Source organism: Argiope bruennichi, chromosome X2 (genome assembly GCF_947563725.1).
Source record: "Argiope bruennichi chromosome X2, qqArgBrue1.1, whole genome shotgun sequence".
Classification (NCBI taxonomy): domain Eukaryota; kingdom Metazoa; phylum Arthropoda; class Arachnida; order Araneae; family Araneidae; genus Argiope; species Argiope bruennichi.
In genome coordinates, this window is record NC_079163.1 from 67,287,806 (window position 1) to 67,305,213 (window position 17,408).

Consider the following 17,408-nt stretch of genomic DNA (forward strand, 5'->3'; position numbering starts at 1 on the left):
AGGACGACACCTGAGCTGGTATCCCCCTCTCAAACTTCCTCACCGCACCAGGGGGAGGACGTTTGGCCCCGATGGATTTACCGTGCACCAGACCCTCTTACACGACGGTTTTTCGGTGGAATCTGAAACTCTCCTGTTCTGAAGCCGAGATCTTAGCAACAGTTCGCCACGACCCTATTTTCCACTTGGAAGTTAAACTGCAAGAAATGCATACCTAATTCGAATTAAATATCATTAAAATATCCGAACATTATTCTTAGGATTTTTTTATTTTTTCATGTCTTAAAATTCTTGCAGATTAGTATGTACATTTTCCCAGTTTGACTGTCAAGTCAACAACATATACGAACTTTTGATCAGAGTATTGAAATTGTGGTCAGTTGATTTTCGGTTACAATTTTGTCCAAAATTATTTCAAAATTAAAAAATTTCAGAATTCAAGACATTTTAACAAAAGTTGAATATGACGTGCAATTAAATGTTTTAAATTTGTCATAATACTCATTACTTAAAAACAGATTTTATAGAGATTAAATTAAACTTGATAAAAATATCTTGTTTCAGAAGTTGATAAGGGAAACAAAATGCTCATTAACCAAGGTCTTAATCCAAGCATTCCGATGTAATCATTTATTTCTCATCATGAAATGAATCTGCTCTTTTGTTTTTTCGATATTTGTTCTCTATTGCTAGTTTTTTTTTTCCTTGATTTTCTTCAGATAATTCTTCCACAAAGCCAGTTTGTAAAAAATATTTTTTTTGTCATAGTGAACACCAGTTTTATGTAAGCTCAAGTATGTGAGAAATGAAGATTTATTTATTTTTGTTTATTTATTACCTTTTCGAATAATCACACAAGAAAAGTGAATGAGAATTTGTTTTCGATCATGAATTTTCAAATTTTTAACCATAATCTTAATTTCTGCTTTATAATTTAGCTATCTCATTAAGCGGGACGAAAAAGAGTCATTAAATTTTCATACAAATGAACTAGGATGCGCCGGATAATTATCCGCTAGAAGGAGTACATGTCTTTTTGTTTGATTATCCGTTTATCTTAGTTATAAACTTATAAAAAAATTCCCTAGTCATCCATAAAGTTGTTAAAATCATTGCCAACTGCAAATGACCTTACTCCAAGCGACTGTTAAGTTTTTATATCACAAGGAAAATTTAATCCTTCCTTACTGTTGAGTATTACATATAAAGTAAATATCAAACAAACGATAACCCTGACTCGGTTCTCACTTGGCTTTTCCTTATCTTTACATTTTTTTATCTATTCGGTTCAAACTAAGCTTTCCTTTAGCTTATCTTTAAAAACATTTTTTTTTTTATTCGGCAAACATTTAAAAAACGCATCCACGGTAAACAATGGAAACTTTTATCCGATTTAGTCTTGAGGACTCTATAATTTGATGCTATTCTCTGATCACATGTGTGAAATGAGAAGTAAACAAACAAACTCCTTCCCACTTAGAGATTTATACGTCCTGGAACAAGAAATGGCAGAATACCGGCATGCTTGCTCCCATATGAAATGAACCGTCAAATTCAAGTGCAGAGAGATTGAAACTCCCTTATATGCCATTCGTGAGCCGAATAAGCTACGAGTCGCTTGATATTCCAAGACCAATAAAATATACCTATATGATGGGTTGTTACGAACGGACAATGCGCGAGGAGTTATTTTTTTTTTAAGTTCATTTTTTTAAACAGCTACTTCCAAAATAAAATATTTATGAGTAATTTTTACATTAAAAAATTAAATAGCAGCAAAAACTTTCATATTCTACAGTTCCCTCAAATGTGACAATATAATTTGCTGAACTCTATTTCAATGGTCAGAAAATGAATTGATCCTTGTTAACTTTCGCATCAGCAGAGGAATTAAATAATTTTAAATTGTATGAAAAATGTTAATTACATATTTTAGAAATTCAAAGTATATAATCAAAAATTATTTTTAAAAAAGATTAAAGATTCAATCTGGTCAAATATAGTTCACAAAAAGAAGTCAGTTCACATCAACATTAATATTTTTTTTTAATTCTGAAAATGAATTGTCTTGGTTTTGGTACAGGTGTTAATAACACTTCATCTTATGATAATTTTTGTACGAATTTCTATGCATAATTTTTTTTAATAATGAATATTCATAGATTCCAAATAATCGTCTTTTCTTGAACAAAGCCAATCAAAACCGACTTTTTATCACACCACCACACAACTTTTTGTGCTGTCTTTTTATAGAGAAGGAGTAATTCGTATTGGATCTTTTGATTTTTATGGCGCAAGAGCCGAAACTGACCATGCTGAGCCAGGAGTGATTCGGAAATATGTTTACATATTAGTTTTCATGTTGACGTCAATCGCGCCATTCTTGGCAACTACGCACAACCAAAACCATACACGATTGGTTGAATTTCATTTGCAGACGATCTTTCCGTCACTATCGTCAACAATTTCAAGCAGGTGAAAACTACGCACGATGACAAAAATCCTGCCTGATCGGTTTGTTACAGATGTGAGCGAAAAACTGTCTACGAAAATGTAAACTTTTTTTTCAAATCTGATAAGGCTTTGAAGATGGAATCGGTTAGAACGGTGGCAGCTTCTCGTGGGGTTGCTCATCACTCGCTGTGAAGGGATATCAACATAGACAATTTAAATGTAAATGTTCGTATGTTTTCGAAAATAGCATGAGTATAAGCGAAAATGACAATATACAAAGTAATATCAGGAAAATAATATAGAGGATACTCAAGCTGACAAAATTTCCTACGGAACAAACTCACGAAGAAAGCCAAGAAATATAAACAAAAGATAAATAATACTGAAATCTTTGTGGTTCTTTCTGATCATTATTTTTGTCAGATAAAACAACTCTTAATTATTCTTGGTTTCATGTTTTATTGTTCTCTATTTCCTATCCCTTCTCGATTATTAAGAAAATTTATTTAAAATGAAATGCAAAAATATATTCAATTGAAACAGAAGAAAATGAATTAAAATGCATCTTAACAATTTTATTATTTGGGATTGGGTTATTTGAAGAATCAGCTATAATTATGAATCTTAATTATCCAAAATCTCGTATGTTGGCTTCCCAACTTTTATCCGGCCAGTTTTGATAATCGCATTATTTATTAGATTTTGTATTACATTTAACCAATAAAAATTCTATATAATTGTAATAAGCTTTTTAATTTCATACTTTGTTATTTTGGCAATTAAAACGAACTAGTTTCAAGCACTTTGACTCAGAGTAGAGCAAACCCTGGCAATTGAAATCAGTGTCGAGTAACTGATTATTTGAATGACCCTTCTTATAACCGCAATTACCTGGAATTCAGTTGGATAAACTTAGTTAATAATCTTTATAAAATGCTATTCAATAGGCAAAGCAATGACAGTTTAATTTTCGGCTTCATTAAACAACAAAATTCTATTTTTTTTTATCTGAACTTCATTTTCCCCCCATAAGTTACTGAATACAGTTTTATTAAATAAAATTGCTTTTATATTAATGAAAATGATACAGTACACATCATATATCGGATTCTAGACTTTTAAGATACAATTTTTGCAATTGTAGAAGTGTTTTATTTGAAAAAATTAATTGGATATTGAATTTATTTTGATGTTGCCTAAAAGATGGTTACTTTAACTACTTCTAGAGGATTCTAAAAATACTGCTTACCAGGCGCCTTAATTCTATCATTTAGTTTTTATTAAGAAGAGATAAAAACAGAAGCAGAAACAAAAAGGGATTAGTATAATTTTTGCAATTATATGTATATTGAGAATCTATCTTATAAATAAAAGTAAATGTGTAATACAGTATAGAAACCTATAGATTTTCTTGAAATGTTATTCATAAATACTATGAAGCAGAAGGAAAATTTCCATGGCATTTAATGAAATAGTTACTTTTTATTAGTTAGAAACTATGTTTCGATGCATAGGATAGATGAATTGACCTTTTGTATTGTCATTACAGTTGAATGAAAATATTATTTTATTTATTTGCCACTCACAGAGCTTAGTGAAATTTTGCTTCATTCGTTAAAAACTGGCAGTCTGACTACTTCACCACTTTTCTACTGATATCGAAACATCATCTTTCTTCAAAACCCGAAGTTTCAATACAAGTCGATCCATCATATGGAGAGCCAAAATTTAAAACTCTTACAAAAATGTGCGTTTTAATGAAGAAAATGTATTTTATGAAAACACAAAAATTAGCATTTTTATTAAAATCGAGCGAAAACTTCTAAGAAATGATAAATTAGACTTATAAAATATTTATTACGCATATTTACAATATTTCAAAGAGTATGTTCAAAATCTAAATCAAAAATAAGGCAGTTCATGCAAGAGATAAATAACATTGCCTAAATGCCAAATCGTTGTTTAATTTTTTTATAAACATTTCTTTATTCTCTCTAGCAGTTTTCTGTGATATTTTCAGAATCAGATTCTAAAAAATGAGGGTATCAACTTTAAATAATATAACTTTTTAAAAACAATTCGCTCACACTTAACATATGTCAATACTATAAGGAATGCAATCAAGAAGAATGCTTTTTTTTCCTATTAACAATAGAATAAGAGCAACATTTAGAAAAGCTGCAAAAAAAAAAAAAACTTGTGCAATAATTAAAACATCTAACTTGTTCAGCAAATTTAATCCTGTCAGAGAGGATGACAAACACAATTATGATGAAATGTACAAGGAAAATTTTTTCCGTGTAACAAAATTGCATAGACATCAAACTTTTATCCCACTAACCTTCAACTATCAAGCGTCTGAGTATTCCTAAAACAGCTCCAGTTTGGATAAATGTTGAATACAAATTGCTAATCAAAAATTAACGGGACATTTATAAAACGGCCTGACATGTTTTTACTTTCCCCCGCCCATCATAACAGGGGATAAACATCCTCGCCTCTAGTTTACCACTTCAAGAATCAACATCGAGGGCTCTGAGAATCATTCAAAACCCAAATATCGGTGCGTGTTTCCTTTTCACTAGAAAATTGAAAATGTCCGATTTTAACCCAATCTAAATATTCGATCCACCCGTCGCTTGTGTAAAAGAATACAAACACCTAAACACTAAAATTATCCTTTAATATTCATATTAGAGAGCCCTCATCAAAGCTATATTTACAAGTGTTAACAGATTAATTGCTCCATGGAGAAAGTTATCGATTAGACTGAAGCTTCTGCTTTACAAAGCAATTAATTACAAGACCAATATTGATGTACGGTTCTTAAATCTGGAGAGCCACTTCTGTCCCAAACATTAAGAAGTTGCAAGTTTCCTAAAAAACCAATTGATGAAGATTATTGATGCCCTCTGGTACATTAGAAAAAGAAATACTTCATAATGACCTCCAAATTGAACCTGTTTCTGAATTTATCAGAGGGACGTCAATTAAGTTCTTGTATTTTAGTTTAGTTATATTAACTTCCCGTTTTAAAGCAACAGTAGGGCTATTTCGGATGGACTACGTAATTTTGAACGGCGGTCAGTTGACGAGGAGGACACCTGAGCTGGCACCCCCTCTCCAAACTTCCCCACCACATCAGCGGGAGGACATTTGGCTCCGATGGATTTAACTTGCACCAGACCCACTTACACGACGGTTTTTCAGGTGGAATCGAGTTTCGAACCTGAAACCCTCCGGTTCCGAAGCCAAGACCTTACTACCAATCCACTGCGGCTATTTTTAAGTTCTTGGAAAAAAATACGAGTAGCTTCAAAGTCCAGCCTACGATTCTGTCACCCCCAGCTTTAGGAAAAGACCTAGGGTTACAATTGACATCAATTTCCTGGCTTTAAAGAGAACGAAAATCAGTTGCATCATTGCCAATCTGGATTAAAATTTATTTAAAATTATTCCTGCTTTGGTCCTAGATAGCTACAATAAGCTACACACGCCAATTTTTTTTTAGAATCTTTTTCAAAATAAGTAAGTAAAATAATTAAATAAACCAACCCTCAATAGTAAGGCACGAGCAACGTAAGTCCATTAAATTTCTACATTCCCCATAATTAATATAATGTTTTTTTTATTATTAATTTCATTATACTAAATACACAAAAATACCAAATTTTATGACATTAGAGCTTTATGCGCTCGTCTAAACTAGTTCGAAAAGATTTTAATCTTTTCCAAACTTACATATTATAATAGTTATTCGAAATTATGACGTGGAGGTGTTCTTGATAACGTTGTCACACAGCGGAACTCTAAAGCATCATGACGTTGCCGATGCAGGATCATCCAGATTAATAAATATATCGCCATAGAATAATTGCCTTGTTTTAACTAAGGACGATTTTTCTTTGTAAACTGTTTCCTTTCAAATATGAAGTGTTTTGAGAGAGAAAATTTTTCAAAAAATAGTTTATTAAATGATTTTAAGAAAGCATACATCGAAATGCATTAAACAAACAATATGTTCTTTCGATTTACAATCTAAAGAATTTTACTGCAGTTTCTTTTCACTTTAATTTTTATTGTTAAGCGTTTTACTCATAAATGTATTATAGTTCTCCAATTAGAATATAAAATTTTTTAGATAAACCCACAGAACAATGGAAAATATGTTGAGACTAAAATACAATCCTTCTCCTTGCTATGTTTACATCAGCTTATCTTAATTAGATAGTTATAGAACTTATGATTGAACTCACGCTTATCGCTAATTATAAAAGTTCATCAGACATTTTAGTAATACATCTTTTATTACCTGAAAGATATTAACTAAACAGAGAGTATATACTGATTAAATCTCAGGCTGGGTCTGTTTAGCATAGACTATCATCTAATAATTAACCTAATGGGTAATAATAATACGCTAAAGTTTGTTGGACAATGACGAATTTCGACAATAGATAACAGACTCCCAAATTGTTTTGTAATCCCATCGTAGAAACTCTACTGATTTTTAAAACTAGGCAGTGATTTTCATATATAATTTCTTTGCAGCAGTTAGTTAAAAAAACATAAAATGCTCACAGTAATAATTTATTACCTCCAAATTTACTACAATTACAGGAAATAAATGCCGCTTATCTTATGAGAAATGAAATATAAAAAAATTAATCAAATGACAATAGGGCAATTTTTATTCATCACAGAATTTTGTATATACTTGTATGTTTAAAAGGTCCTTCATTTTATTAAATACAATGTTTTTCATTTAAATGCTTAATTAAAGCTTTAAATGCTTCTTAGTGATAGTAGTTATCATTACTATGTACTTTTTTTTACCATTTATAAGTATTTTTTGCGGCCGTCAGAAGTTTGGGTGGTTGAAAAACTCCATCCCATTTGATAGTAGATGATATTTTAATATACATTTTAATTAATAGGTGTTATATATAATATATTAATTATATTTCAATATACATGATTATATTTTAAATATAATTTTTATGTATAAGAAAATATTTTTTCTGTCTGACACTAAAAAAATAATTAAAATATGTGAAAGGCATTAAATAACACTTGTATTAAAATAAAAGTATTAAACAGTGAAAAAAATTTTTTAAGTAAACTACTTTTATCAAAATGCATTAAATGAAAAAAAAAACCTATGAAAAAGGTGGAAAGAACAATTAGAAGCAATTTTATCAAAATTTGCTTTAAAAAGTAATAAATAATTCGATCCAAAAGGTTTTCAAATTTATCTTTGAGTATTAAAAGTTTGACGAAAATCTATATAAAGGGTAAGCACCAGTTAAATTTTTAAATATTTCAATCTATTTCATTATTTAGGCAAAAATTTAAAAAGCTAGTAGAAAGAAATTTCTTCTAATTATTTACTACTTTTTAATCAAGCATTTTTTTACGTTTACATGTGCTCTTTTAATATTTTATCAACCAAGTTTAGAAAATTCAAACCTCTTCACGTGAACTAGTTACAATCATTAACAGTTAAGGATCGCTGTGAATATGAGAGATTCCCTACCTTTAACAAGTCTATTAGTTTTTGATTAGATACTAAATTTGTTGTAAAATATCCAAATCAATAAAATTTACCATTCATCATCACAAAGCGATCCTGAAATCACGGACTCGCAGGAATCTTCCTCGGGAACTCACTCCCTGAAAATGAGGAAACACTCAAGGCCAGATAAAACTATAAAATGATTTTGGCAAGCAGCTCACCCGTCAAGCTTATTACAGTCAAAGTGGGGGAAAACTAACGATTTTCTACATCGGGGCCGGTCATAGAGCAATTTTCGGAAAGCGACTTTCTACATCCCAGCCGTTTTCCGATAGACACTTTGGAATGACTTTCTAAATTCCAGTCAGTTAAAGAGTTTACATTGAAGATTTAATGTATTAAGTATACCAAAAAATTTTGAAAAATCGCTCATTTGAGAATAAAAAACATTTCTACGTAAATTTATCTGAGAAAAATACGGCCATTTGACAGCTTCAGGCACTATTTTTAACGCTTACCATAAAAGGGAGTTCACTATCTTGAAAAGAAAGCCCCCCTCCCCCCCAAAAAAAATATTGCAGCAGCGCGCTGAACTTTTCTGTAGATGAAGGAATCCGGAGAGTCTAAGTTATCATTTTCTTTCGTAGTTGAAGTGTAATTAACTATTTAGTTTCCCAAGTTTTAATTTGAAGCGCATTGCCCTCAGATATCTTATTGATAGTGTACAAACTCACACAAAAAAACAGATTTAAAAAGTTTAGTAAAGGAATTCCCTTTTTATAATATATTTAGATAAACATTGATTGTACAAATGTTATTTATTTCTACAAAACTCATTTTCTGTTAACTTTGGAATTGATGGAAAAATAGTAAGGAATATTTTGAACAATATTGTAAAAAGCTTTCAAATCCTTAAAATAGAAAATACTTATCTTAGGACCAAACATCTATTAAAACCAGATGGTTCCTTTATCTATATCTACTTAACGATGCGGCGTTTTTGACCTTGCTTTCACCGATTTTATCATGAACAAACCACTTAAACTATCGATAAATTTCTGTCCTGACCTGAAGAAGTAAAGATTACAATTTGTTTGAAATTCACATGGATTTAAAAATTTATCACGAATGCAAAAACACTTTATAACAAGAGTGAAATACAAATATTTTTCATAAACCGCCGAAATGGATACGATATGAAATCTCCATCCCTACTTTCCTGTTCAAATAACATTAAAACTTTATAGAAAATCTTAAAAAAAAAAAAATGTGCGAAAACAAAATTTAAAGTTTCCCGTACTTCTTAATCTAGTCTTATAGTAATTAAATAGTCTTATCTAACAAAAATGACACATGTTGAGTGTAGAAAAATTTCAAAACACTAAAGGTTGAATGAGAAAATGAAAGGAAAGTTCCGTAGTTATAAACGCGAATCTTTACAAAATATAAATTTTTAAAGTTATAAATCTCATTGGTAAACATTCTAACAAGTCCTAAATGAAAAAACTAGGAGAGAAAATTCTTTGGAGATAGCATCACTGATTCAATATTAATTTGAAAATGTGTGTTTCTTTACGCCATCTTAAAATTCGAATAAATTCTATTTAATGCTGCAAGTTTTATAGATGAGATTATATTTATTAAATTTTTTATACTCCCTTTGCCAAAGAGAATACAAATGCATTTATTATTTTCCAGTTACAATGCTAGGATAAAAATGCGAATCTATTTACAATGTAAACAATATATTCAACATGGGTATCAAGACATATGTTATAATAAAGGTTGTAAATTATTTTCATGGTACAATGGAGAAAGTCTAGCATATAAAAGCTATCTCTTCAAAAGATTTTTTTTTTCACAATTTGATACAAAATTAGAATTCTGATGTAAAGATCGCTTGTCATTTTTTTCTATCTCATTTAAATTTATTGTGTTTACACAGACAAGGCAAAAAGTCATTTTTTAATTAATTCTATATAAAAATACAATTTACAATTAGTAGGGGAACTGACTTGGTTTCAAATTTCATTTGTTTAAAGTTACAGAAAGACAAAAATTGTTTTACCCTCGCATTTTAGATCTAAAATGGGAGACAGTAAAAAAGGCAATAATATAAAGTTTCATTTTGTGATCAAGTAATTCGAAAAATCGTTTTTAGTTATAAGGTAGAGCTAAAAATGTTAACCCCCTTCTGGAAAATTTTCACAGCTGTGAAATCAAATATTAATGATAAATCAGAGAAACAAATTTTAATAAAAACCTTTTCAGTGAGGGGCGAAAAAAGAGATGTTATTTGTTGACTGGAACATTAACTGCTGGTTCAAGAAAAGACTTCTAATTTATAACTGCAGGATATAAAATCGAAGTGGTTCCAGAGGTTTTATAGTTTATGATTCCTCTTGGTCCATGATGGGCCTATTAAATGAATTTGTTGAATCCAGTCAACAATAGCAAAAACGATTAGAAAATTGTATTTCGAAGTCTTGAACTTTTTAAACATGGTAAACAGCATAAAGATTCATTCAAAATTATATTTAAAACGCTGAAAAAACTAACCAATAAAATTAAAACTCGTCATTAGGAAGGAAATTTAATTAATTATCTTTATTTTAAGAGGAAAGAAAGTCCGATTATAAGGATAAATGAGTTTTAGAATTTCTTCAAATAAAAATGATAAAAAAAAATTAACAAGAAAAATAATAAATTTGATCGATTTAATTGCTTTATATTTTCTTCTTCCCAAAAAACCCTCCTTGTTTTGTAGGATTCCATAAATAAGAAATTAGTATTAATTTCTAAAAAATGCTTATTTTTAAAAAATTGCAATGCCATGTTAATTTTCAATACCTCTTTATAATTCAGTTCATTCCATAAAATGGTTAGAAATCTATGCACTTGCATTCAAGTTCGCTATAATAGAGTTTCTATTTAACGAAGTCTCGTTTTTCTACTTAAAAATTTCGTTAAAGAGAATTCGCTAAAAAGAAATTTATAAATTAAGTAAACAAAAACGATAAAAAAAACGGACTGGAACTTTATCTACTTTATTGATTTAAACACATATCTTGAACTGTAAAAATATCTAACCTTGCTTTGTACATTTTATTATATAGAACAGTGTTTTAATAAAATTGATGAGATGTTTCGAAACATCGTAAAAAATTAGAGAAATTACAAATCATATTTTTTCTGGGAATGTATAGATCCTTAAATGTCAAGGCTCTGGAAAAAAATTTCGTAAAATTTGAATTTCGCTGAATGGAGACTACTTACACTATTTAAAAATTAAAATTACAGGAAAGTTGATTAACGTCCAAATTGTTTTGATTGCATACTCAGTAAAATAATGCAACATTTTCTTAATTATCTAAACGGCGATTTAAATGAGTTACATTAACGTTCCGTTTTAACAGAAGTATCGAACAGTTGAAAAGTAAAAGTACCTAATATAGTAATAGGTACTTTATAGTAATAGAAGAATATGTCGAATTTTCCAACATGAAATCAAGCCCATAGAAATTTTGGATCCCCTCTTTGAAACGCATTTCTTTGATACCAGTTAGTAGATTTATGTGAATCAAGCCTTGAGCTTCTGAAGTTTCGAATTAGATTACTTTAGAACACGTTGAAACTACCATAGTTAATTCAACTTATATTTTATGACGGACAGAATACTTTAATCCTTATGTTTACAGGACTATATATAACATTCCAGAAGCGTACCGTTGCTTAAATATGAAACATTTATCCGATTTCTATTCAAATATACTAGACCTGCAGGAAGAGAAATATTTCATTGACAGGAGTGTTAATTGAAATAGCTAAATGAAATGATTTTACTAACAGCTAATGTAGTAAATATTAGTTAGCAGAGTTCAAATGGCACGTAAAGCAGTTTTTGTAAAATGTTCACAAGACTAAATAGCTGTCTGTAAAGAACACGTTTATATAATTTTCTTGTAATCTATAATTTCACCTCTTCATATTTGCTCTGTAATTTAATTTGATTAATGTCTCATTTTTGAAGTTACGTGAGGCCATTTTGTAATTAATTTCATAATTTTGAAAACACAGCCACATGACGAGACCTCCCGAGCCGTTGCGTTAACTACTCACCAAACTTCCTTATTATATAAGGGTAAGAACATTTGATCAATGAATTTAGCACATACCAAATCCTTAGCAAATAAGGATCTTATTGGAATTGGGTTTCGAATCTGACGACCAAATGGTGAAGCTACCACGAGACTATGATGGCCTAATACACATTCCGCAATAGATAGAGTGTTATGAAAGCTTGGATTTATATCCTAAAAAGAATTGAACAGTTAAGAAATTCTTGAAACTGAAGTCTAATAAAAAATAATTTGCAATTTCGTTATTTGATTAAGAAAAAAAAAAAGTCCTTTCACCTATTTTAAAGCAGATCACATTTTCAAGTTACGTAAGGATATATACAATCTAGGAGAAACGTGAAATCAGTTTAGTAATTTCAGATTTAAAAAAAGACTAATTATGCAGATAATGAAGATAAATTAAAAACTATTTTTCGTACTTAACGACATTTGTCTAAAAATGCATTACTTTTGATAAAAGATTGGAAAATTTTTCTTTCTTCAGAAAGATCTTTTTCATTTTTTTTTTCTAATCAAGGATTAGAAAAGGATTCTATTAAATTTTGAAACTTAGTGTCGTGGTGTGGTACGAAAACTATCGGAAAGAGAAGGTGCCTGAAAAGATCCGAAAATAGTACTGTAAAGAACCAATTAATGAAATATCATCCTTCAATGAAATAACTTCCTCCAATTTATAAAGCTGTTGGAACAAAACTCAGCTCTTGTTCGACTGGAAAAAATTCTAACCACAGAAACTGGGGTAAGTCATCAAACGAAGCTTAATACTTCATTGATGTCCATCAACAATATAGTAGATAAAGAATTAACCCCTTGACCTACAAATTACTTAATTTCCTAATTAGATGCCATATACTAATTGGGACATTTATCATCATTTAAATTCCTATATTCATTTAAAGGCATTTGAGATATTGAAGCGTTTTTAAATCATTTTTCATTTTAAATTGCTTCTTTTTTTCATTTTACTGTAGATTTAAAATTAAAAATTCAGTAATTCGATGCGCGAGTTAGACTCGTCATTGTATGCGAAGGGGTTAATGGAGAGTTAGGATTTCGAACGCTTTAGACAGAGATACTTTTCTATTCGAACAATAAACGATTGTGAAGATGAAAAGAGGATATTTCAGTGGAAATTTTGAAACTGCATCTTATTGCCATCGTTAGTGCCACTGCAGAAGAAGTAAAATTGCGACCAGTAAGAATATTAAATTAATTTGCTTGAGAACGGATATTTGCAGAAGAGTTATAATCATGGCTTCTGAAGTGGAATTCTAATAATTGCATGCATCGCCATTTTTTGTGACAAACCGATAAAAGAACAACTCTAGTATTTATATATCTTTTATTCCTCTATTTCTATTCTTTTGAACGACTTGATCTCGTTAACCGGTCATACATTCTAGAAGTGCTTTGATTTGCGGTCACTATTCTTATTGGTTTGGTACTTTTTTTTTTTTAATGTGAGTGCGTTTTTATTAGTTTTTTCGAAACCTTCCGCAGCATTGCCGTGGAGAATGGGTCTGAAATCTTCCTTCCTGGTAGCTTCAATACGAGATGAAATCTTGTTAAAAATAAACTTTTCGTTTGGTCCTTCATAATTGCAGAAAATTTCATATCAAGCTTTATAATTTCTAATAATACGGCTTAATGAAACTTTTAATCCCAACCCCTTTTTATGCGTCAATTAATGAAGTTCATTCTACTTACCTCACACGACACCATTGTTTGCAAATGCATTTGCTCATCTTTTTGAAGAGAATATTTTCATGACGTGCAAATAAGTTTATTTCGAATTTCTGTCGTTTTCGTACAATTGTGCAGCAAGAAAAAAGCCTTTCTCGTTAAAAAACTGAACCCCATCCCTTGAAATAATGGAGATTAAAATATCTTAGTTTAGTCACGATTTTAAGTATTTACGTATGGATTTAATTAATCCAATCAGGAAACTCGTGCATAATAAAGCACATTAACTACGAACTCTGTTGCTGAAGCTCTTTGCTTAAAACAATTAAGTGGAAAAATGAATTTCTAACGTAACATTTCTTCATTTTTAGAACTTTATTCTCTCAACTATACGTAACATGATGTTTCAAAATCCATAAAATTTAACCAATTCTAATTATTTGATATCTGCAGAATAATAACAGAAATATCGATAAAGTGATCACCACAACGAAATGAAATAAACAGCACGCTTTTAGTTTTCACAGGCATTTGTTAACTATTTATTTCCGTAATAAATAATTCAGTTTACAAGTCTTGTATTTTAACGGTCAATAGATGGAAATTATAGGTTTTTATTTTTGCACGTGTGACTAAAAAGTAGAGGAATTTCTAAATAAAAATACATGGAAGAATTCTTCATAGTTTTTTTTTTTCATTTATTTCATCATTCTCCTGAATCAAAGGATTTCGTAGTTAATGCAACGAATGAGCTTGAGATGCCCGAAAAAGCGATCGATCAAGTTATATATACTATTTTTTTTCTTGATTACTAAATAAACCTAGAATATTCTGACATAAGAACATGTTCTAAAAACTTATAAATACTTTAATATTACATAAGGAAAGGTTCTGAAGATTTCCTATAAATTACTTTTTCCAAAAAAAGGCAAAATGATTTTAGCTTTTGCTGATAAAACATCAAATTCTTTTTTTTTTATTAAAAAATCCATAAAGAAGCTTTAAAATGAAATTTGAGTATAACAAAATTTTACATACCCTTTTTTAAAAAACAATGAAACTGAAACAAAAGTAAATGAAAAAAAATATTCTTTGGATGGAAAATATTAAGAAATTTTAGAGCTATTGATAAAAAGCCATTAAAAAGAGTGCGATCAACTGGTTTACTAATATAAATTTTTCATTCCCTTTACAAGGAATAGAGTTGTGAGGTATCGGAGGTACTACCGTCAGTTCTGTAATTCAGTAAATTCGAGAATTGGCACGTACCCTTTGTAAACGAGAACAAATACTTAAAGTTAATTTTAGATGCTAAATTAAGCTTTAATAGTCATATTAAAGGGGCCCTCATAAAGCTACAATCATGAGTGTTAAACTCAACAGCTTAATTTCTCCATGGAGTAAGATCTCTTTTAGGCTCAAGCTTCTGCTCTACAAAGCTATTTTAAGACCAACTCTAATGAACGGCTCCCAAATTTGGGGGGGAGGGGACACCTCTGCTGGAAACATTAAGAAGTTGAATAGAAATAACATTAAGAAGTTGAACAGAAGAAAAATATTTCATAACGACTTCCAAATTGAACCTATTTCGGAATTTATCAAAAGAACATCAATTAAGTTCTTCAAAAAATTACCCCAGATTCGTAACGAGTTACTGCAATTGCCAGCATATGATCCTGCTGTCTCCAGTTCTAGGAAACGACCTAGGGTTGCAACACATAATGTATACATCAACTTTCCTTCAGTCAAAAGACTGAGAATTCACTAACTCTTATCAATCTGGTAGGTTAAAAATCTCAAAATTATTTCTGTTTCAGCCTTAGAAACGGGTGAAATTTTCTGGAATTTTTCGAAAATAAATAATTTAAAATAGGTAATTCAGTCCCCATAGAAAAAGGCACGTGCAACGTAATTCCATTAAAGTTCTATTTACCTCATAAATAATCTAAATATTATTTTAAATAATTATAAAAGTTCAAATCTAACAATTATACCAAATTTCATGACGTTAGAGCTTTATTGCGCTCGTCCAAACTAGTTCAATTAAATTTAATCTTTCCCTAAACTTACAAATTAAAATATTATTACAAATTATGATGTGGAAGTGCTGGTGACCACTTCGTCACACCGCGGAACTCCGAAACATCACGACGTTGCCGTTACCGAACTGGCACCATCATTTTAAACAGTCTTTTTGACTGGACATTTTCCACTCATTTTTCCTCTTTTCACATATACCTGAGAGCTTCTTAAGATTTAAATACAAAACGCAGAATATATTTTTAAAATAAGTAAACAGTCTGTTAATTGTATGCATCGCATGTTACAAATCCAAAATCGTGCGGAAAAAGATTTCACCCCCCCCCCTTTTCTTCCCATTCATTATTGATGTAATAAATCCGATACAAATGAAAGATTATTTTCTAAGGAAAAGTTATTGTTTCTTTTTGCTACTATCTGAAGGTCTTTTTCCATAATAATCAATAAAGCTTACTGAAAGATTCGATTATCTGAATTTGGCTGCTTGTAATCAACAATCATCCAACAAAAGAATGAAAGCATTACCTCCAGAAAAACAAACTAGCTGTAGTTAGCTATTTAACTTATAAAGATTATTTTATTTCAATAAAATTAAAATATTTACAACAACTTATCGGAAAAGCAAAAATATTAAAATATTTTGTTTATGCACCACGAATGATATCTATTAAAGTTTACAGGTGAAGAAAAAGATCGTGAAATATTTTTCACTTTTTCGTAGCTCTTTTAATCCGCTCCTACTTAACATCCAAAAACATTTTTAAAAAGAGCATCTTTTAACTTTAATTGTTGACATCAATAGAAATACTTATCACATGCATAAAAAAAACATAATTCAAATGTTTCATTGACTCAGAGTAGGATGGATCTCAATTCTTGCCGTGGTTCCAACATTTTCATAATTATTTCACATTCGTTCTCTCTTGTATTGTTCGATTGGATTTCAAATCCACTGAATCAAGTTAATGTTTAAAACCTAATAATGCTTCGATTCTAATTGCTAGAATCAAACATAAAACCATAAATAATTAGGCCTTCATTTTAAATAAAATTATTTTCTATTTAGAATACATACCCAGTCTTTTTTTCAATTGGTATAAAATTTCAAGCACGCTCAATTTCAAACAGAACTTTTTCAATTCAAAAAGAGGCTTAATAGCGAAATAAGCATAATGATTCAAAAATAAGTATTGTTAGTCAATGGAATCTTACCTTAATTCCCCGAGTGCCTTTCAAATCGAGAGGAGGGTCTAAATGACAATCTCTGTTGGTGTTGAAAGTGTCGGCTATGCACACGGCACTTTTTCCACTCGTTTCCATCAAATCACCGCGTCTAACAATCGAATTCTTATCATAGCGCATTTCAAGTGACACTTTACACGATAAGCTTGATACAATATTTAACTTTCTTTAGAGTTGGATCAATAATCAGAAGGATTTCAGCATGTTTACGATTCAAAATACATGAAATGACGGATAATACTACCAAACTAATGAAAATTTTTATCAATGTTTTTCACACGGACTGTTATAATCAATAAGCGTCGAAATCTTAAAAGATACATGTAAATTTTTTA

The 17,408-nt window shown here is 30.0% G+C and overlaps 1 protein-coding gene across 2 annotated transcripts in view; it reads right to left on the bottom strand.

Annotated features, from left to right (window-relative positions):
• The window catches only part of LOC129960145 (proton-coupled zinc antiporter SLC30A2-like), a 60,405-nt gene extending 43,244 nt beyond the window's left edge, over positions 1-17,161 (bottom strand). The window contains exon 1 of one of the 2 annotated variants that reach the window (XM_056073323.1): positions 17,044-17,161. The gene's annotated coding sequence lies outside the window, so the exon portion shown is untranslated. Of the gene's footprint in view, positions 1-12,144; positions 12,271-17,043 lie in introns of those variants that run through there. The other variant, XM_056073324.1, reaches the window with a different exon arrangement.
• Positions 17,162-17,408: the final 247 nt, after the last annotated feature.